General features: G+C 38.0%; 1 pseudogene; it reads left to right on the top strand.

Annotated features, from left to right (window-relative positions):
- Positions 1-408: 408 nt before the first annotated feature.
- The window catches only part of LOC121439433, a 37960-nt pseudogene continuing 14786 nt past the window's right edge, over positions 409-23582 (top strand).

The raw sequence follows: 23582 nt of genomic DNA, 5'->3' as shown, positions 1-23582 counted from the left end.
CAGCACCACATTTGCCTGCATGCTTCCAGGCTGCCCATCCTGATGAGAATGGACTGGACCTTTCAAACTATAAGCAAGTCACTTCAAATAAATGTTTTCTTTATAAGAGTTTTGTGGTCATGGTATCTCTTCATGGCCAAAGAAACCATAAGCTAGAAATTGTTACCAGGGTATTGCTGTGAGAGGCCAGACCATGATTTTGTTTGGAGTAATATGTGGACTTTGGTACTTTGTGTTATGAAAGCAATGGGATGCTTTAAGCACTGCTTAATGGCCATACTAGTAGGAGCATGGAAGACAGCGATGCTAGGAATTATTTGAACTGTCCAAGGCTCACTCAAAATGTTTTATAGAAGAAGAATACTAATATGTGGCCTAGACTGTTCTTGTGCTACTTTGGTGACAACTATGGCTGCTTTCAGCCCTTTCCTGAAGAACCTGCTTGAGCCTAAAGTAAGAGTTTTAGATTAATTCTGTTGGCAGCGGAAATCTCAAAACAGCCTAGTATAGACTCTTTAGTATGGTTATTAGTTGCAACTCTAATGAATATTTATAATGAAAAGGAGCTAGCTGAGCAGGATAAATTACAAAATGTAATTTTTAAGGAGAAAAGGAGTACCAGGAAGTGGAATGGAGCTAAGTTCACTGTTGAAGGAGATAAACAGATTAACAATGGAATAGATAGTGTTTACCTTAGGGCAAAATTTTACTCAGCTAAGTTTTCAATTTGTAAAAGGAACTAATGAAAAGCTTAGAGATAGGTGTGGTGGCACACACCTTTAAATCTAGCCCTGGAAAGGCAGAGGGTGGCAGAGCTCTGCTTTTGAGGTCAGCATGGTCTAGAGATCCAGTTTCAGAACATCTTGTGTTCTCCAAGGCAATCCAGGCTTCAACTTCACAGCTTAGACAATGAAGGACAGAAAGCTAGTAAAGACATAATTGAATGAGGGTGCCATGTTTCAGCCCCAGTAAGCAGCAGAATTTAGCAGCTTCAGCCATGTGTTTCTGGCTTTAGAGTTAAGGATAGAAGAAGGGAATTATTGAATAAAGCCATGAGGCAAGGCATGTGTCAGTGGTGTCCCTGAATGGAGGCCTAGTAGAGAGGCCATTGTGTGAAGCTGTGAAGTTGAAGTCTGGATTGCCTTGGAAAACACAAGATGTTAGAGATGCCAGAGTCATGAAAGAGAGCTGCTTAGCAGGGAGTAGAACCTGTTCAAGAGAAAGCAGTGTGTTTCATTCAACAAAACTGAAAGGAGTTGAAGATCTGAAGAGTGTTTTGACATCAGTCATAGAGATGCAGAGTTTGGAGTTTGTCCACTTGGTTTTCAAACATGATTTGTTCCAGTATTTCTTTACTACTCTCCCTTCTTTGCATTTTAGAATGGTAATAGACATCCTGCACCGTTATATGTTGGAAGCATGTAATCTGCTTTTTGATTTTGATTTTTAGAGATGTTAACAGTTAGATTGATTGCATGCACCTCAGATGAGTCTTTAAACTTTGGACTTTAAAACATTGTTGAGTCTGTGATAGACTATGTGGAGTTTTTAAGTTAGATTAAATAGATTCTGTATTATGATATTGCTACAAGCTTATTGGGTCCATGGAGTAGAATGTGGTGTTTTGAATGCTGTTGGCCCCCATAATCTCATAGGAAATTGCACTATTAGGGGTTGTGGCTTTATGGAGTGGGTATGGCCTTAGGAAGTGTGTCACTGTGTGGGCATTGTCTGAGGTTTCCTATGTTCAGGATCCTGCCCAGGGTCTCAGTTGACTTCCTTTTAGCTGAGAGATGTAGGAATCTAAGCTTATACTCAAGTACCACATCTGCCTGCATGCTGCCATGCTCTCCATCATGATGATAATAGACTCAACTTAAAAAGTATAAGCCATTGTGGAAGCCAAGCCAGTTTGGATGTTCACCTTCCTAGACCAGGATGGAGGGGGGAGGACTTTGGACTTTCCACAGGGCAGGGAACCCTGACTGCTCTTCAGACTGGAGAGGGAAGGGGAGAGGAGTAGGGGCAGGGAGAGAGGAGTGGGAGGAAGGGGAAGGAAATGGGAGGCTGGGAGAAGGCGGAAATTTTTTTTCAATAAAAAAAAGTGTAAGCCAGCTGACCCAATTAAATATTTTATTTATAAGAGTAGCTATCATTATGGTGTCTCTTCACAGCAATAGAAATCCTAAGACATGTCTAAGATTCAAAGTTGGAACATTCTAACTCAGTAATCAAGATGATTTCATAGTGTTTTGATGAAGCAACAAAAGGTCAGATGTGAGCAATGTTACTTAAAACAATCAACAGTAACAACACTTTAATTAATATTTACAACTTTGATTTAGACTTTCCAGAAGTTTATAAATATATAATTCACTTATTGTGATATGTTAATAAGAGTCCCCATGTTATCTTTAAAAATCAGCCCTACTAGATGTATTGATACATATCTATAACTTCTAGCAGTCAGGATCCTGACACAGCAATGAAAGTTTAGGATGAACTTATACTATATAGTGAGACTCTATCTGATAAGAGCAACAAGAAAAAGACAAATACAAGTGAAAATTATAAACTCTAATCTTTAAAACAGAGTGTTATGTAAACATTTTCTACAGAAGCAAAGACAAGTATCCACTTGTCCCAGATAAGGCACCAATGAAAGACTATCATATAATGTCTTCAAAGTTCATCTAGGAGATCCAGTGAGTTTGTTTATAAGTTACCAGTATTACTTAAGGGAGCATCAATGATGCCAAAACAGCAATGTGACTAAAAATATTTCACACCCATATAGATGATAGCTTTGCCTTTGCTGCATACACAATATTCCCCTTTCAGTTACTCTTAAATTCTCTAAAAATTTTATCACGAAAGGAGCTAATGAGGACATGAGACAATGTGAGTCTTCCACAAATTTACATACAGACAGGAGAAAGAGAAGTAGAGAAAAGTATGGCTCTGCCCTCAGGTGAAGAGCTCATTACCCTTCTCAACACCATATATGAGGGAACATCTTTTGGCCAGATCTTCAGGGATTCTGGTGAAGATAATACTGGTTGGTATGCTTAGAGTTCAGTGCACTGCAATACCTGAAGCTTACCAATATTTAGTACTTGATATCATCATTTGCCAAATAAGCCAAAATAGATATATGTAAGTTTGCTCCTTATCACAATATGTTTTATAGGAATAATATTCTTAAGGATTCACCATCAAAATTAGTTCATTATTACTGCCACAGCATTGGTTCAAGTTTTAGGTGTGATATCTTTATAAAACTACTAATTTCTAGGTCAATACATGAATTCAATTGGATGACAAACTTTCAAAACTACTTTATGGCAAAGTAGATTATATGGTCTAATGTTCACATGAAATGAAATGAGATTATAAATAAGAATGTAAACCATACTCTAAAATGAGGTGAAATATTTCTGATGATATATATTAAGAATTTGTTACAAAATTAATGCAATAAATGCCACAGTTTTCCAGGAGCCAACAAACTAACACAACATAGATGTGTAAGAAATCAGTGAGAACCATGAATTACTTATGGCTACCTGATACATGACTTGTATAAGAGAGACAATGGGAGTTAATATCTACATTATTATTAATTAAAATTAAATTTATGGAATATCTACATAAGTAGAATATAAAGCTACTAACCTGCTAGAGAAGAAATTGTTCAAGATTGACATGGTATTAAACTATCTCCTAAATATCTATGCCCATAGACTACTGCAGCTATCAGTTCTCATTTCAGAAGCTTCCTTCTGCTGTAGATATTAATTAGTATGGAGACTCACAACTAGTCAAATGTAAAGACAAGACTATGGAGTTCTTCTAAATGGGACACCTATATCATACCCTCTCCTTCAATGATCATAAATCATCATAGAAGTGGGAGAGGGAAGATTTTAAGAGCCAAAGGTATTAGAGGACTCATAAAAACTTCCTTTCTAGACATGACAGTGCCCTTTCACACATGAACTCACAAGGCCTGTGACTTCATGTCCAAGACAAACAAAAAATCAAGCCATCCAAAATTTTAGCACAAATGAGGAAAGAGCTCACAACAAATCATACCTATCTGAGATGCTATTGGCAATTGATGGTTGCTGAAGGAAGAGGGACTAGGATTCTTTAGGGATACAATCACTTATAAGTTCAAAGATCTTAACATAGGACCTGAAACTTTGAAGTTAGGAGCAGAAAGTAGAGAAAATACATAAAGATATAGGCGTATAAAGTAGAACCCCTGCCGGTCAGGTAGTAAAACAAACAATTGACAAATGAGATCTCATGAAATTAATAAGGTTATGTACAATGAAAAACTGCCAGTTGAGTGAAGAAGTAGCCTACAGAATAGAATAAAACATTTTCCAGCTTTACATGTGACATAGGATGAATAGCTAGACTCTAAGAAACTTAACACCAAAAGAAAATAAAAGAAAGTAACAGAAAGAAAGAAAGAAAGCCTCCAGTCAATAAATAAACCAATAAATTCAAAAGTCTATTCAAAGAAGAAACACAAACGACCAATAAATATTTTGGAACATATTCAACATCTGGAGAGATTAAAGAAATAAGAATAAAACTACTTTAAGAATCCGTATTTCTCAAGTGAGAAAACTATTAACAACAAATGGTGAAGATATAGGGAAAGAGAAACCTATATTCACCTACGGCAGAAGAATAAAATAGCACAGCTATTATGAAAACCACTCTAAGTTTCAATTCTACCAACTATTAGCATATAAACAAAAGATTCTATATTCTGCTACAGAGATCCTTATTTGTCCATGTTTATTTATGATCTGTTCACAACTGAAGGGAAATGGAATCAACCTAGATGCCCATCAGTAGATGAATGAATAAAGAAAGCATGGCATATATACACAATGAAATTTTATTTAGGAGTGAATAAAATTTAAATTATGCAATTTTCAGGAAAATGGATAGAACTAGAAACTATTGTCTGAAGTTATATGTGCTACTCAAAAAGATAAACTCTATGTGTATCTTAGTTTAATATATGTCTACTTATGTGGGAGAAAGTGTGTGTAGATGCCAGTAAACTAGAAATGATCCTATGAGAAGAAAAATAAGCTTTTACAGAAAGACATAGTAATAGAGCATGCAGAATTCCGGAATACTGGCTTGAGAAAAATGAGCTGAAATGAGGAAAGGGAGCATAGGAAAGTGAAAAGCCACCTTTTTAAGAAGGAAAATTATGAAATATCAGTTTAAACTATAATCTTTTAGAAGAAAATGCAGAATAAAATCCCCCCAGTCTTGTATTTGGCAATGGTTTCTTAGATATGACAAACAGGAAAATTTCAAATAATAATTGCAAAACTATTTAAATAGATAATCTCCAAAAGAGAAAACAAGTAGCCAATGATATTTATATATTCAAAGACAAGTACTTTTATTAAGCAGTATCATAGCAATTTAGAGCTATTAGATTGTCAAACCAGATATTAATAACTACATACAAATGATTGGATTAGAAGTAAAATTGGTTTGTGCATAGTTATACTATCTAGAAAGGCATGCCATTAAAGATTACTGTAGCTTCGGTTTACAAATCTGTTCTACCAGCGTTTTCATCACAGAACTGTTATATCAGAATAATGGATCAAAACACATTAAACTGATGTGCAATTTTATTCTGAAACTGTTATATTCTTCTATAAAAATGCAAACATTATTTTCTGAATATAAAGTGGAAAGAAGAAAACAAAGATTTGATAATAATTTAAGTCACTTAATTCAACTATTTTCAATTAAATGGGTAAAGCAGCATATAACATGCCAACAAAAACCCCAGGAAGATCAATTAATTTACAAATAACCAAATCAGATCTTAGCTTCATACTCTGCCTTTTACAATGTCAGAACTTATGAACAGTTTAAGAGACAAATATTCTTCATATAAAAACTTGGTCGTATTCTTCACTTAAATGAATTTGTTAACTTTGTTTTAAAAACCGGATTTTACTCTGTGTCTCTAACCCTAGAAGTGTTAGAATTACTGTCCTTATCACCATGCCTTCTTTCAAATAAAAGTTATTTCAATTATATTTAAATTGTAACACATGAAAAAATAGCATAAAGAACTTATCATTAAAGTAGGCATATTACTAAAGTGTTTATAAATATAAGTTTTGGTGATAATAATCTGTATTATGTACTTTTGATTAAATAAGAAATTTATGAATAAATAGTAGTTACAAATTTTCTGGATGAAGACGGGTATTTTTTTTTTTTATTTTTATTCTTTTATTTTTTTTTTTTAATTTATTTATTTATTAAGGATTTCTGCCTCGTCCCCACAACCGCTTCCCATTTCCCTCCCCCTCCCCCGATCAATTCGCCCTCCCTCATCTGCTCGAAGAGCAATCAGGGTTCCCTGACCTGTGGGAAGCCCAAGGACTGCCCACCTCTATCCAGGTCTCGTAAGGTGAGCATCCAAACTGCCTAGGCTCCCACAAAGCCAGTACGTGCAGTAGGATCAAAAACCCACTGCAATTGTTCTTGAATTCTCAGTATTCCTCATTGTCCGCTATGTTCAGCTAGTCCGGATTTATCCCATGTTTTTTTAGACCTAGGCCAGCTGGCCTTGGTGAGATCCCAATAGAACATCCCCATTGTCTTAGTGTGTGGGTGCACCCCTCGTGGTCCTGAGTTCCTTGCTCGTGCTCCGTCTCCTTCTGCTCCTGATTTGGACCTTGAGATTTCTGTCCGGTCCTCCCGTGTGGGTCTCTGTCTCTGTCTCCTTTCATCGCCTGATGAAGGTTAATATTCCTGAGGATGCCTATGTGTTTGTCTTTGGATTCACCTTCTTATTTAGCTTCTCTAGGAACATGAATTATAAGCTCAATGTCCTTTATTTATGGCTAGAAACCAAATATGAGTGAGTACATCCCATGTTCCTCTTTTTGGGTCTGGCTTACCTCACTCAGGATAGTGTTTTCTATTTCCATCCATTTGTATGCAAAATTCAAGAAGTCCTTGTTTTTTACTGCTGAGTAATACTCTAATATGTATATATTCCATACTTTCTTCATCCATTCTTCCGTTGAAGGGCATCTAGGTTGTTTCCAGGTTCTGGCTATTACAAACAATGCTGCCATGAACATAGTTGAGCATATACTTTTGTTGTATGATAGGGCCTCTCTTGGGTATATTCCCAAGAGTGGTATTGCTGGATCCAGGGGTAGGTTGATCCCGAATTTCCTGAGAAACCGAAACACTGCTTTCCAGAGTGGTTGCACAAGTTTGCATTCCCACCAGCAATGGGTGAGTGTACCCCTTTATCCACAACCTCTCCAGCAAAGGCTATCATTGGTGTTTTTTATTTTCGCCATTCTGACAGGTGTAAGGTGGTATCTTAAAGTTGTCTTGATTTGCATTTCCCTGATTGCTAAGGAAGTTGAGCATGACCTTAAGTGTCTTTTGGCCATTTGAAGTTCTTCTGTTGAGAATTCTCTGTTCAGATCAGTGCCCCACTTTATAAGTGGGTTGATTAGCCTTTTACGGTCTAGTTTCTTGAGTTCTTTATATATTTTGGAGATCAAACCTTTGTCAGTAGCAGGGTTGGTGAAGATCTTCTCCCAGTCAGTGGGTTGTCTTTTTGTCTTAGTGACAGTGTCCTTTGCTTTACAGAAGCTTCTCAGCCTCAGGGAGTCCCATTTATTCAATGATGCCCTTAGTGTCTGTGCTGCTGGGGTTATACATAGGAAGTGGTCTCCTGTGCCCATGTGCTGTAGAGTACTTCCCACTTTCTCTTCTATCAGGTTCAGTGTGTTCGGACTGATATTGAGGTCTTTAATCCATTTGGATTTGAGTTTTGTGCATGGTGATAGATATGGATCTATTTTCATTCTTCTACAGATTGACATCCAGTTTTGCCAGCACCATTTGTTGAAGATGCTCTCTTTTTTCCATTGTATACTTTTAGCTCCTTTATCGAAGATCAGGTGTTCATAGGTTTGTGGGTTAATGTCAGGGTCTTCTATTCGATTCCATTGGTCGACTTCTCTGTTTTTATGCCAATACCAAGCTGTTTTCAATACTGTAGCTCTGTAATAGAGTTTGAAGTCAGGGATGGTAATGCCTCCAGACAATCCTTTATTGTATAAGATTGTTTTGGCTATCCTGGGTTTTTTGTTTTTCCATATAAAGTTGATTATTGTCTTCTCCAGATCTGTGAAGAATTTTGATGGGATTTTGATGGGGATTGCATTGAATCTATAGATTGCTTTTGGTAGAATTGCCATTTTTACTATGTTGATCCTCCCAATCCAAGAGCAAGGGAGGTCTTTCCATTTTCTGGTGTCTTCTTCAATTTCTTTCTTCAAAGACTTATAGTTCTTGTCAAGTAGATCTTTCACTTCCTTGGTCAGGGTTACCCCAAGGTATTTTATGCTATTTGTGGCTATCGTGAAAGGTGATGCTTCTCTGATTTCCCTCTCTGCTTCCTTATCCTTAGTGTATAGGAAGGCAACTGATTTTTTGGAGTTGATCTTGTATCCTGCCACATTACTAAAGCTGTTTATCAGCTGTAGGAGTTCTTTGGTAGAATTTTTGGGGTCGCTTATGTACACTATCATATCATCTGCAAATAACGAAAGCTTAACTTCTTCCTTTCCAATACGAATCCCCTTGATCTCCTTATGTTGTCTTATTGCTATTGCTAGAATTTCAAGCACTATATTGAAGAGGTATGGAGAGAGTGGACATCCTTGTCGTGTTCCTGATTTAAGTGGGATGGCTTTGAGTTTTTCTCCGTTTAATTTAATGTTAGCTGTTGGCTTGCTGTAAATAGCTTTTATTATATTTAGGTAGGACCCTTGTATCCCTATTCTCTCCAAGACCTTTATCATAAAGGGGTGTTGAATTTTGTCGAATGCTTTTTCAGCATCTAGTGAAATGATCATATGGTTTTTTTCTTTCAGTTTATTTATATGGTGGATTACATTGATAGATTTGCGTATGTTGAACCAGCCCTGCATCTCTGGGATGAAGCCTACTTGATCATAATGGATAATTTTTCTTATGTGTTCTTGGATTCGGTTTGCCAGTATTTTATTGAAAATTTTTGCGTCGATGTTCATGAGTGAGATCGGTCTGTAATTCTCTTTCTTGGTTGGGTCTTTTTGTGGTTTTGGTATCAGGGTAACTGTAGCTTCATAAAAGGAATTTGGCAATGACTCTTCTGATTCTATATTGTGAAATACATTAAGGAGTATAGGTATTAGTTCTTCTTGGAAGTTCTGGTAGAATTCTGCCTTGAAACCATCTGGTCCTGGGCTTTTTTTCGAAGGGAGATTTTTGATAACCATTTCTAATTCTTCGCGAGAAACCGGTCTATTTAGATCATTCACCTGGTCTTGGTTTAGCTTTGGTATGTGGTACTTATTTAAAAAAATGTCCATTTCTTTTGTATTTTCCAGTTTTGTGGCATACAGGCTTTTGTAGTAAGATCTAATGATTCTCTGAATTTCCTCTGTGTCTGTGGTTATGTCCCCCTTTTCATTTCTGATCTTATTTATTTGCGTGTTCTCTCTCTGTCGTTTAATTAGTTTGGATAGGGGTTGGTCGATCTTGTTGATTTTCTCCAAGAACCAGCTTTTTGTTTCATTGATTCTTTGGACTGTTTTCTGTGTTTCTATTTTGTTGATTTCAGCCCTCAGTTTTATTATTTCCAGTCTTCTACTTCTCCTGGGCGCGTCTGCTTCTTTTTTTTCTAGAGCTTTCAGGTGTGTTGTTAAGTCCCCAATGTATGCATTCTCCGTTTTCTTTAAGTGGGCACTTAGTGCTATGAACTTTCCTCTTAGCACTGCTTTCATTGTGTCCCATAGGTTTGAGTATGTTGTCCCTTTATTTTCATTAAATTCAAGGAAGACTTTAATTTCTTTCTTGATTTCTTCCTTGACCCAGGTGTGGTTCAGTAGTTGACTGTTCAGTTTCCATGAGTTTGTCGGTTTTTTGGGGGCAGCGTGGTTGTTGCCTTCTAATTTTAATCCGTGATGATCTGATAAGACACAGGTGGACACTGATATTTTTTTGTATCTGTGGAGGTTTCCTTTGTTTCCAAGTATGTGGTCAATTTTTGAGAAGGTTCCATGAGCTGCAGAGAAGAAGGTATATTCTTTCCTATTTGGGTGGAATGTTCTATAGATGTCTGTTAAGTCCATTTGCTTCATTACCTCCAATAATTCTCTTAATTCTCTATTAGGTTTCTGTCTGATTGACCTGTCCCTTGGAGAGAGAGGTGTGTTGAAGTCTCCTACTACTAGTGTGTGTGGTTTGATGTCTGCCTTGAGTTCTAGTAATATTTCTTTTACATAAGTAGGTGCTTTTATATTGGGGGCGTATATATTCAGGATTGAGACCTCCTCCTGATGAATTGTTCCTGTTATGAGTATAAAGTGACCGTCTCGGTCTCTTCTGATTGATTTTATTTTGAAGTCAGTTTTGTTAGAAATTAGTATGGCCACACCTGCTTTTTTCTTAGGACCATTTGCTTGAAACACCTTTTCCCAACCCTTTACTCTGAGTAGGTGCCTGTCTTTGTGGTTGAGATGTGTTTCTTGCAAACAGCAGAATGTTGGATCCTGTTTTCGTATCCAATCTTTTAGCCTGTGCCTTTTTATAGGTGAATTGAGCCCATTAATATTAAGTGATATTAATGACCAGTGGTTGTTTACTCCGGTTATTCTTATTGCTTTTGGTAGTAGAGATTGTCTCCCTTCTTTGAGATGTGCTCGTGAAGGGTCATTAGATGCCTGGGTTATTGTAGGCAGTGTTGGCAGTGTTGGATTCCTTGGGTTGCGATTTTCCTTCTATTACTTTCTGTAGGGCTGGATTTGTGGCTACGTATTATTTAAATTTGTTCTTATCCTGGAATGTTTTGTTTTCTCCATTGATAATGAATGATAGCTTGGCTGGGTATAGTAGTTTGGGTTTGCATCCATGGTCTCTTAGCTTCTGCAGAACCTCTATCCAGGACCTTCTGGCTTTCATAGTTTCCATCGAGAAGTCAGGTGTAAGTCTGATCGGTTTACCTTTATAAGTTACTTGCCCTTTTTCTTTTGCAGCTCTTAATATTTTTTCTTTAACCTGTATATTTTGTGTTTTGATTATTATATGGCGAGGAGATGTTTTTCTTTGATCCAGTCTGTTTGGTGTTCTGTATGCTTCTTGAATATTTAAGTGAATATCTTTCTTTAAGTTGGGAAAGTTTTCTTCCATAATTTTGTTGAAAATATTTTCTGGGCCTTTGAGCTGTGACTCTTCTCCTTCTTCTATTCCTATTATTCTTAGGTTTGGTTTTTTTATTGTGTCCCATAGTTCCTGAATGTTTTGTGTTGAGAATTTGTTGGCTTTGCTGTTTTCTTTGATCTGTTCGTTTATTTTCTCTATGGTGTCCTCAGCATCTGAGAGTCTTTCTTCTAGCTCTTGTATTCTATTGATTATGCTTGTTTCTGTAGACTCTGCTCGTTGGCCTAGATTTTCCATATCCAGCTGGTCCTCAGTTTGTATTTTCTTCTTTGCCTTCATTTCAGTTTTCAATTCTTGAACTGTTTCCATTACCTGTTTGATGGTTTTTTCTTGGTTTCCCAGGGTATCATGTACGTATTTACTCATTTCTTCAAACTTTTTGTTATACTTCTCATCCATTTCTATAAGGGCATTTTTTACATGTTGTTTAAGGGACTCTATTATCTTCATAAAGTCGATTTTTTCCATTTCTTCTGTGTTAGGTTGTTCAAATACTTCTGTTGTAAGATCATTGGGTTCTGATGTTTTCATGTTGTTTTTCGGATTATTGGGAGAATTCTTGCCTTGACGCCTGCCCATCTCCTCCTATTGATCCTATCCAATGGGTCCTTTAAAAAACCGGATCAGGTTTCCCTGCTGGCCAAGGGCTCCGCTTACAAAATGCCCTCACTCTCTTTCGTGGTTCCTGCTGCAGGCCAAGAACCCTCTCACCCCTCTGAAGGATCTTCAGGACAGGACCAGGCTCCCCTTGTGCCAGTGACCTGGCCAACCAAAGGCCTACCTCTTTGATTCAATTGTAGTAGGGCGATCTGCTCTCCTTATTTCACGCCTGTTCCCGCCGCTTGGGTCTGTTTCGGCGCCGGTCCCCGAAAGCCTCTTCCTGTATGCGGTGTTGCTCCGCCGCGTCTGGCCGCCGCCGCTCCGCCGCGTCTGGCCGCCGCCGCTCCGCCGCGTCTGGCCGCCGCCGCTCCGCCGCGTCTGGCCGCCGCCGCTCGGCCTCTGTGCGTCTGGCCGCCGCCGCTCCGCCTCTCCGGGTATTTTTTTTTAAACCACCTTTTTCGCATACTCTTGAGCAACAATGAAGACAATGACTCAATAACGTGATGGATGGTAATTGGCTGACTGTTTTTACATTGTTTAAAAAATATTAAATCATTTCATTGTTCCTTATGAATAATTGTTATTTAAAAATACAAAAAGGGTTTTTAAGCTGTCATATCACACATATAGGAAGTGCTAAATAATTAAGGTGTTTTACTAATTCTGGCTTATCTTCTTCCTCTGTCTAAACACACAATTTTTATAGTTTCCCAAACTATAGAAGACTTTTCCCTATAATAAATAAAAGAACCATGGAAAATAATCCTTTGCAAGGAGAAAACCAGTATCAGGTTTCATGACATGATTTGATGAAAAGCTAAATTAAGGAAGACACTACTGGATAACTTAAACGCTAAGCTTCTCTCATGATCACGATGAAACTCAAGTCAATGGCATTGTGCTGATTTCCAGAAAGATATAAAAATGTTCTGTAACAGCGAAAACGAATGCAGATAGATTGTAAATATATATATAGCTTTAATGGCGAAATAGACTTACAGAACCACCATTCCCGCAGAGACCAGGAAAGCAGAAAGGGACGGCTGGGAGCATGCTTGCCAAATTCATAGGCCAACATTAGCCCGAGGCAAACACGCCCCCTAAGGGGCGGGACTTATCCCTACATCTCCCCTTTTTGTCTAAATAAGACAGAACTAAACCAAATACAACTATATACAATAATAACAAATAATAAATATAACAAACAATATTGAGAACAAAAGTTTTGCTAAACATTCTATCTCAAGGAGTCTAAATAATATAGAGAGTAACTACAATTATATAATCTTCAACTCCGTCAAAGATCTGAGAAGTGAAAATATTACTTAACAAATGAGATATGTCCAAAATGTGCAACAATTGACAGAGACAACTGACTACCTGGGCAATCACCCAAAGTCTCGTTTGCAATGTTGAGTCAACCAACTTTGGCTAAGGCCTAACATAACTGACATACCATTATTAAAGGGAAGGAACTTTTCAAAACTATCTTACCCTGTCTTGGCAGGATATGACAGTCCTGTTTTATCCATTGATGCAAGCTCTGTATCTCTGTCAGTGGTTGAGGTATGGGCATTTCTTTGCCCAAAGGCCGGTTCTGCCAAAGAGAAAGGCTCCAGGTGGAGTGTCTTTGATGCTCAACATTCTCTCAGGAATAGAGCGGTGTTGCCAGGAACAATTGTGTCTCACTATCACGAAACTCTGAGTTAGATTAAAGGCCAGTTTCTACAGCTCTTTGAAGAGGTCGAAAATTATCTATCTATACTGAGTATAATCTCTATATATCTAGAGAACCTGATTAGTCTAATTATAAATGACAAACTTAGATGACTATCTATAAAATTCTCAATATCTATCTAACTTAAAGACTAAGACAATAAACAACTGTGTAACAAATGAGGATAATGAGCTCCAAATATAAACACTGTACAATAAACACTGTACACATTGCAATATGGTAAATATATATCAATACACAAACATTATATAAGTATCTTAATCAGAGGTAGAAATGTACATTGCAATATGGTAAATATATACAATATATATTTATCAATACAATATATGTCAATACATAAAAATGTTTTAAACAGAGATAGAAACATGCATGCATACAATAGTCAATATAATTTAACTTTGTATCAATATAGAGGAATGGATACCAATATATTTGTCTAAAAGCAGTAACTCACAATTACAAATCTATTATCCCATCATTCCATCATTTTTTTTCAAAATGATCCCTGAGCTTATAAAATTCCTCCCCCAACCTCGCAACCCCTAAATGATGTCCCTAAACCCAGGGGTAAAATTTACTGGGAGAGGGGACGTCGTCCTCTAGAATTACTTCCAGCTGTCATGGGGGCGACGTTCTTTCTGGGGGATCCTGTGAAAGTAAAATGATGGTTAAATTTCAAGATCAATGTCTTTTAAAATTGCAAATAGTCTCTGAGTATTTTGTGGAGGTCTGGCCAGAATGTTGTACAAGACATGCACCATTTCAGCTAACCAAGTTGGGATCGTCTTGTGCAGCTGGTATCCAAAACAGGTCTTGAAGTAGAGCTATCAGTATCATAACGTCATATCAACCAGGTAGAGTTGTTGTTGTGGGGCCCCATCTTCTTCCTGGAAACTTCAAATATCATTTCAGGAAAAACTCATTGTTCATTGTGAAAAACTTAAACATTAATCATAAAGACATATATATATATATAATATATTTATTATTATATATTTATTAATCATATATATATATATTCAATGAAAGGCATGATACATATATTCAATGAAAAGTATGATAGATATGAAGAAAAGCAAAGATGTTCTCTAAACTCATATTTCTTTATGTCCCATATTATGGCTCTTGACATGAGACAGAAACTCCAGAAACTCTGGGTTTGTCTCTTACTAACAGGCTTGGAATTGGAGAGGGACTGAGCCAGAGTCCAACTTCAAAACCAGCTCTACATATTTATAAAGAAATGTTTAATAAGACATATATATATATATATATATATAAATTAATACTTACAAAATGTGTCCATCCATCAGTAATTAAATATTCAGGATCCCTTAATTTCTTTGAAGATGAGTATTTTCCTGTGTAGATAAGAAAAGAACCCTGCCTCCAACCTATCTGTATTTCTTACCATCAGTATGCTCGCCATCCTTATGAAAGAATTGTTATTTATCTTTTCCAAGTGGCTTCTCTTCTTCAAACCGAACCTTTATTAATTTTGACGGTATCCACAATTTTTCCTCACCTATGGAGAAAAGAGCAAAACCCCTTCCCCAACGTAGCACATCCCCTGGCTTCCATTGTGAGGTCAGCACATCCTTGAAATAAACTGGTTGATTTAGTTGAGCAGACTTTTCCATTATCCAATGTCTTTCTGCAGCCATCGTTCCCTTCTCATTAGCGTTGAGAAAATTCAAGGTTAACAAAGCATATGTAACCTATTTCTCGGGGTGTTTTCCACCCCTTTCTGTTTATTTAACATATCCTTTATAGTTAGATTTGATCTTTCTATGACTGCTTGACCTGTAGGATTGTATGGTATACCTGTAACATGCTTGATATTGTAATAATCAAAAAACTGTTTCATTTTCCTAGAGACATAAGCAGGATCATTATCCGTCTTTATTTGTCTAGGTATACCCATGATAGCCATGACTTCTAATAAATGAGTGATTACTGAATCAGCTTTTTTTGAACTTAAAGCAGTTGCCCACTGAAAGCCTGAATAAGTGTCAATGGTGTGATGAACATATTTTAATTTGCCAAATTCTGCAAAGTGGAACACATCCATCTGCCATATTTCATTCCTTTGGGTGCCCTTTGGATTAGTCCCTGCAGGCAGTGGCGTTTGGTTATAGAAAGAGCAAGTAGGGCATTTATTTACAATCTCCTTAGCTTGTTGCCATGTAATTGAAAACTCTTTCTTCAAACCTTTGCTATTAACATGATGTTTTTTATGAAATTCAGAGGCTTGTAGCACACTACCAATCAATAATTGATCAATTTCTGCATTACCTTGTGCTAGAGGACCTGGCAGACCCATATGGGATTGGATGTGTGTTATGTACATAGGGCAAAGCCTGTTCCTGATCAAATCTTGAACCTGGAGAAACAATGAGGTTAGTTTTGTATCATCAGGTATAAATTCAGCAGTTTCAATATGTAAAATAACTCTCTGCGTATTGTGATTCAGTAACTATATTAATAGTTTCTTTAAAATCCCTTAGCACCATAAGAATGGCATATATTTCCGCCCTCTGGACAGAATTATATGGACTTTGTTCCACCTTACCCAAGTCTTGTGATTTGTAACCTGCCTTCCCTGATTTATTGGCATCAGAATAGAATGTATGGGCTCCAGTTATTGGAGCATCACGGACGATTCGAGGAAAGATCCAAGAAGTTCTCTTTATGAAGTTAAGCCGCTTGCTTTTTGGATAGTTGTTATTAATGTCTCCCAAAAAATTAGCACAAGCTCTTTGCTATGGTTCATTATCTTCCCATAATTTCTTTAATTCATCAGCAGTGAAAGGCACTATAATTTGTGCTGGGTCTATGCCTGCTAGTTGACGAAGTCTCAGCTTGCCTTTTATAATTAACACAGAGGCTTTTTCCACATAAGTTTTCAGTTTCTTACTTGGTTTATGTGATAAAAAGATCCATTCCAAAATAATATCATCTCTCTGCATTAAAATTCCTATAGGAGAAATTTTTGATGGTAGTATGACGAGAATACAATCGAGCTCTGGATTCACCCTGTCCACATGAGCCTGTTGTAATTTTTCCTCAATCATTGTCAGTTCCTTTTCTGCTTCTGCTGTTAATTCTCTGGGACTGTTTAAATCTTTGTCACCATCTCAGGTTTTGTTCAAATGAATTATTAGATCAGGTGTTTTTCCAATAGCTGTTCGTAGACTGGAAATGTCTCCTAACAGTCTTTGAAAGTCATTAAGAGTCCGTAGGCGATCTCTCCTAATTTGTGCTTTTTGTGTCTTAATTTTTTGCAAACCTATTTTATAACCTAAATAATTAACAGAATCTCCCTTCTGAATCTTTTCAGGAGCTATTTGCAATCCCCATTTAGGTAAAAGTATCTTTATTTCTTCAAACAGTCTGTTCAAGGTATCCATGTTTGAATCGGATAACAAGATGTCGTCCATGTAATGGTATACTATAGATTTAGGAAATTTCTTGCGTATTATTTGCAATGGTTGGTTCACAAAATATTGGCACAGGGAGGGGTTATTTAACATACCCTGGGGGAGAACGGTCCAGTGGTACCTCCTCGAAGGTTGAGAATTGTTGTAAGTAGGCACTTTGAAGGCAAATTTTTCTCTATCTTCTTTTTGCAAAGGTATAGTGAAAAAACAATCCTTTAAATCAATAACTATGAGAGGCCATCCTTTTGGTAATAAAGAGGGCAAAGGAATTCCAGATTGCAGAGGGCCCATAGGTTGAATAACCTTGTTGATGGCCCTGAGATCTGTCACCATTCTCCATTTACCTGATTTTTTCTTAACCACAAATACAGGAGAATTCCAAGGGCTGGTAGATTCTTCTATATGTCCAGCATCTAATTGTTCTTGTACCAGCTGTTCTAAAGCCTGTAACTTTTCCTCAGCTAAAGGCCATTGCTTTGTCTATATTGGTTTCTCAGTCAACCATTTTAGAGGCAAGGCTGTTGGTATCTCTGAAGGGACATCAATTGCTTGTTCTTTTACAGCCCGAATGGCCGGTTTTCTCAGTTTGTAATATCTTTTAATATTATTCTCAGAAATATAGGCTCTAGATTTAGCAGGAATGTTAATTTCAGTATTCCATTGTTGTAATAGGTCACGACCCCATAAATTCATTGCGATATTGGCTACATATGGCTTTAATTTTCCTATTTGTCCCTCTGGCCCTATACATTCAACCCATCTCGTGCTCTGCCTTACTCGAGATAGGGTTCCAATTCCCAGGAGCTGAACATTTACATTCTGAAGAGGCCAATACGGATGCCAAGTTTCTGGGGTAATGATACTTACATCAGCACCTGTGTCCAGCAGGCCAGTAATAAAAATGCTATTTACACACACTCTCAGTTTAGGTCTTTGATCATTTATAGAAGTTTGCCAAAACACACGTAACTTATCTTTCTGATCATTATTGCTTGTAACAGTAGGCATGGGGCTTCCTAATTGTCCTGATGAGGCACATTCTCTGCAGAAACTGGATATGACTGAACCATGTTTGCCATGGGGGCCTGTGAGGCCCCCCCTCTCACGTTTCCCGGCTGTATCAGGTTGCCTTGTCTATCTCTTGTAGACCTGCATTCATTCGTCCAATGTCTGCCCTTTCCACATCTTCTACATAAACCTGAAGGCTGAGTCCTCCTATTTCTGTTATTTCTAGAAGATGCATTATTATTATTATTTCTAAAAGATGCATTATTATTATTATTTCTGAAATTCCGTTGTCTACAATTCCTTTTAATATGACCCATTTTTCCACAATTAAAACATTTGGTATTCTGGTGTCTCCTTTTACCAGTGGAAATTGCTTCTTCTACCCATGCTTCAGTGCCATAATCAAATGTATCAACATTGAGTGTATGCAAGACCCATTCTTCCAACGGCGCTGATCTGAGCTTTAAAGGACCCAAAATCCTTTTGCATTCCACATTTGCATTTTCATAAGCCAAAGACTCAATCATTATACGTCTTGCTTCTGGGTCAGATATTCCTATTTGTACAGCCTTAGTTAATCTTTGTAAAAAGTCACTAAAGGGTTCTCTCTGACCCTGTTTAACTCTGACGAATGATTCCATTCTCTGTCCTGGGTCTTGTACCCTGTCCCAAGCCCTTAAGGCTGCTGTAGTACACATGGAGAGTGTGTTTTCATCCAAATTAGCTTGTTCCTGAGGATCGGAAAAGAGCCCTTCACCTAGAATTTGATCTAGGGAAATGTCAATTCCCTTCGCTTTTTCCTGCTGTTCTAAGAGTCTAGCCTCTTGCCTGAATAAGCATTTCCATTTCAATTGCGGTCCACTCTTGAGTACCGCAGAGCTCAGCTGGAGCCAGTCTGAGGGCGTTGCTCTGCTTGTCGTAGCCCAAGATCTTAGCATCTCTTTAACAAAAGAGTCTTGCATCCCAAAAGTCATGACAGCCTGTTTTATTTCCTTGAGATCATTCATACGCACAGGCTCCCATGTATCCTCCTTGATGACCCTAGGGTTTTTGGAACCAATCACCTTCTCTGTTGTTATTACTGGAAAGGCAGGTAGAGCTGTAGGTAGAGCTTTGTGGAAATTGTCCCGGAGAGACTTACCCACAGATGTAGATAAAATTTGCCTTTCTACCCTTTGCTCTTCCTCATCAGAATTTAGAAATTCCTCAATCTTTTCAATTCTATTCACCATTGCCTTCTGCAATGTCTGAATCTCCTGTCCAGAATTATGTTCCAAAGCCTTCATTGAGGATTCTAAAGTATGAAGTTTGTCCGTTAGAGATAACATCTCATCTTTGGACATAATTTTTATGGCATAAACCGTGCCTTCTTGTATTGACAATCTTTCCGTCAATCTGTCATAAGCTTTAGACAAAATCCGATTGTCACATTCAGCAGTTTTGATTCTCTCAGTTAATGTTTCATTTCCTACAGAAAGGGACTGAATCTTATGGTCCAGATCAGCTGTTCCCTCTTCTATAGTAATGAATTTCTCCTTAACATCAGCCTGAAGAACTTCAACCTGATTCTTGAGAAGATTGTTATCAGCCTGGAGAACTTCAAACTGATTCTCGAAAAGATTGTTAACAGTCTGGAGAACTTCAACCTGATTCTTGAGAAGATTGTTATCAGCCTGGAGAACTTCAAACTGATTCTTGAGAAGATTGTTATCATTCTCAATTGTTTTTAAGCGTTCAATCTCTACCTTAAGAATCCTGGATTCGTCTCGTAAAGACTTTATCATATTTCTATTATCAAACCATTTGGTGCCAATGAAAACTACGAATGCCAGAAGGATCCATATATGTGGGGTGATAGACACCTCTTGTAAAATCTCCCACATGGTACAATTAAAAAAATCATTAAATTCTTGAACAGTAATGTGTTCAGACATTTTATTTATAAAAGAAATTTTTTTTACCTGCAATGATCGGTTCCTGCCTGTGGTGGTCTCTGTGTTTTTGGAGCCTGTCCTAGAACTAGCTCTTGTAGACCAGGCTGGCCTTGAACTCACAGAGATCGGCCTGTGTCTGCCTCCCAAGTGCTGGGATTGAAGGCGTGCACTACCAAGGCCTGGCAGGCCTCAAACTCACAGAGATCTGCCTGCCTCTGCTTCCCAAGTGCTGGGATTAAAGGCGTGCTCTACCACTGCCTGGCCGGCCTCAAACTTGTGATCCTCCTGCCTCTGCCTCCTTCAGCAAATCCTACCGGCGTGGGCCACCACAACTGGCCAAGTCACTTTGTAACAGACCAAATCTGACGCTGTGGCAGCTTTTGTTGCAAAACCGCAAGTACTTGAGCTTCTGCTAATTCAGGCAGTGGGGTTCTGCTGCAAAACTTAGCCAAGGCAGGCAGAATGGGCCTGTGTCGCCGAGTGTGTCTCGGACTCAGCACTGGGGCCGGAGTCACGAACTGAAAAACAGCACCCGGGAGGGTGCTGTGTTAGCTAGTGGGCTACCCGCTTGAGTCAGGGGCAAAATAGCCCGACGTTGGACGCCAAAATGTAGTGGCGTAAACGAATGCAGACAGAGTGTAAAAATATATATATAGCTTTAATGTAGAAATAGACTTACAGAACCACCGTTCCGGTGGAGACCAGGAAAGCAGAAGCAAGAGCTCGGAGCTTGCTTGCCAAATTTATAGGCAGACATTAGCCCGAGGCGAACACGCCCCTTAAGGGGCGGGACTTATCCCTACACATATAGATCCATCTTTCTCTGTCTTCTGAGAACTGGGATTGAATGTGTGTGCCACCACTGCCTGACCTGTATGACTAACTTCTAGTTCCACACTTTGATCTTCAGGCAAGCTATATTTGTTAAAGCAGAAACAAAATATCACAACAATTCCCCCTTTTTGTCTAAAATAAAAAAGTTATAACTTATACAAGAAAACCTATATACAACAAGCACAATAACTGTATAAAATATATACAGGCAATAAATACATCAGCAATGTCTAGTTTTTGCATTTGAAAAATTCAGAGAAAATACTTCATTATCGGTCATGTCTTGGTGAGTTCAGGGAATTGTACCTAATTAAATTTCTATACGAGCTTGCATTATCAAACCTTTATCTCAATGTCTCTCATCTTTACGCACATCACACCTCTTTAGTGAGTCTCTTTTCTGAGTCTGGTGAACAAAGAAAACTGTAACTATCTAGTCTTTATCTGCCTCAGAGACCTGAGAAGGAAATAATATTGACTGAGTAATCAGGAAGGGCAAACAATCAACTACCAAAATGTGAGAAATGACAGAATCAACTGGCTGCCTGGACAGTCATTCAAGGTTCTTTTGCAATTGGGGCATTCAACTTCAGTCTAAAGGCCTAGAATATTCAACAAACTTTTCTATGAAGCAGAATATTTGAAGGACTGTTCCTCTTTATCTTGGCAAGGTTTAGCCCTCACTCCCTTTTGTGTCCTGCTTGTTCAATATGGACAGCATACTGTCAACAGTTGAGGCAAGAACACTTTCTTGCCCAGTGGCTTACTTTTGCCACAAAGAACATAAATTCCATTTGGAGTATCTGTAATGCCCATCTTCCTCTCTGAAGTAGATTGGTACTGCCAGGAGCAGACATGTCTCACTGTCATGAAAAAAGAACCTATGTTATTAAAACATCTTAAATGCCACATTGTAGCATGATTAATAAAAACCGAGAGAAAAATATTGGAGTTCAATCTGAAAGTCAGAAAAGCAAAACAGCCAGCCACTGGCTCTTACCTCTACCTCAGTCTGAAGTGGCAATCCTGCCTCCAGGAATCTTAGAATGAGACTGTGTCTAAGAGCTCCTTTTATATTCCTCTCGAGGCCTGGGATTAAAGGAATGCACCACTACTGCTGAGTTTTTATGGCAAATTAGCATGGCTACTGGGATTAAAGGTGTGTGTTACCACTGTCTGGTGTGTAAGTCTGATCAATGGGGCTGTTTTGTTCTCTGATCTTCAAGCAAGTTTGATTTATTAAAATACAAATGAAATATCACTACACCATGTTCTGTAGATCTCTGAAATGTCTGAGGATGGCCTATCTAAAATTTATCTCTGTTTCTGCTGCTCTCTAAGACAGAACGTGATCTGGCTGGGTAGAGAAAGGACTATAAAGTGGCAGGAGACATGACCTCAAGGCATTCAGTCTGAGGACTTGTAGATATAGGACCTTGTTCCCTTGGTTTGAGGATTTCATAGAGGTAAAACTGACTCCTATATTTCTCTGTTCTTTTTACATTTACCCTGATACCTGACTCTGGGTTTTTATTATTAAGACCAATTAGAAAGGGCGACTATTGAGGGAGAGAGGGCCTGCTTTTCATCCCGGCCTCCCACTAGCTTAACCCCCAAAATAATCACACAGAAACTGTATTCGTTTAAACACTGCCTGGCCCATAAGTTCTAGCCTCTTATTCGCTAACTTTCACATCTTGATTCAACCCATTTTTAATAATATGTATGTCACCACGTGGTCATGGCTTACTAGGAGAGATTCAGCATGTCTGACCTGGCAGCTTCATGGCAGATCTCTGTCTGCCCTTCTCCCCAGCATTCAGTTCTGTCTACTCTACCTACCTAAGAGCTGCCCTATCAAAAGGCCAAGGCAGTTTCTTTATTCAACCAATGAAAGCAAAACATAGACAGAATAACCTCCTACACCAAGCAACAGTTTTCCTTTGTTGTTTTGTTTTGTTCTCCTCTCCTCCCTATAGGAGCAAATTGCTAGCTTGTCCCTTTTCATCCTTCTCATGTATATCTGTTAATTTTTAAAAAGGTTGTCATTTTAATTTGTTTTTCACAGTGGGAATTTGAATGCTCAACATTTTTAAGATATAAATGGTGTCATGAACTCATTCTTCTCCCCATAGTCTTTCATTGTCTCTCAAGCAAACTTTGTAAGTGAAAACTCCTTACAAAGGACTTCTGGAGGTAACTTGTGTGCTGTTGTGTTACGATCAGAGCTTTCTATTCTTCTTTGGATGTCTCTCTTGGTAGACCTGCCAGAGTCCCATCCTAAATCAGCTCTTTCACTTTTCCTTCCCTTTCCTTCTCCACTGTTTCTCCCTCCAGCATCTCATAAAGCTTCTTCCTTCCTGGCATTTCCATCTCCATTTAAGCTATATCTATCTGAAGTGGCTGCTTTGTGTCTGAAAACTTTATTTTAGAAACATTTTCTTTCTCCTGAAAGTTAATTGTAAGTTGCTTAAGTGCAAATTATCTTCTTGATAATTGTTTCTCTTTATTGTACAACAGATACAATCACATGATAGATCACCTGTGAATGTTCATTTATTTAGAAGGAATTGACAATAAAAGCTATGTTTATGAGACATTTATATATTTTCTTTTTGCTCAATCCTACTTTTAATGATGTGTGGATTTCTTTTAAATGTGTTGCCTATTCTAAGGATTAGGTTCCCCATAGCTATCAGTGCTATTATATTATGGAGCCTAGAAACT

The sequence above is a fragment of the Microtus oregoni genome, unplaced genomic scaffold (assembly GCF_018167655.1).
Source record: "Microtus oregoni isolate MIOR12 unplaced genomic scaffold, Mior012 000061F_ref0000440, whole genome shotgun sequence".
In the NCBI taxonomy this organism is placed as follows: Eukaryota; Metazoa; Chordata; class Mammalia; order Rodentia; family Cricetidae; genus Microtus; species Microtus oregoni.
The sequence above is the reverse complement of the archived record's forward strand: the minus strand, read 5'-3'. Positions and strand labels throughout refer to the sequence as shown.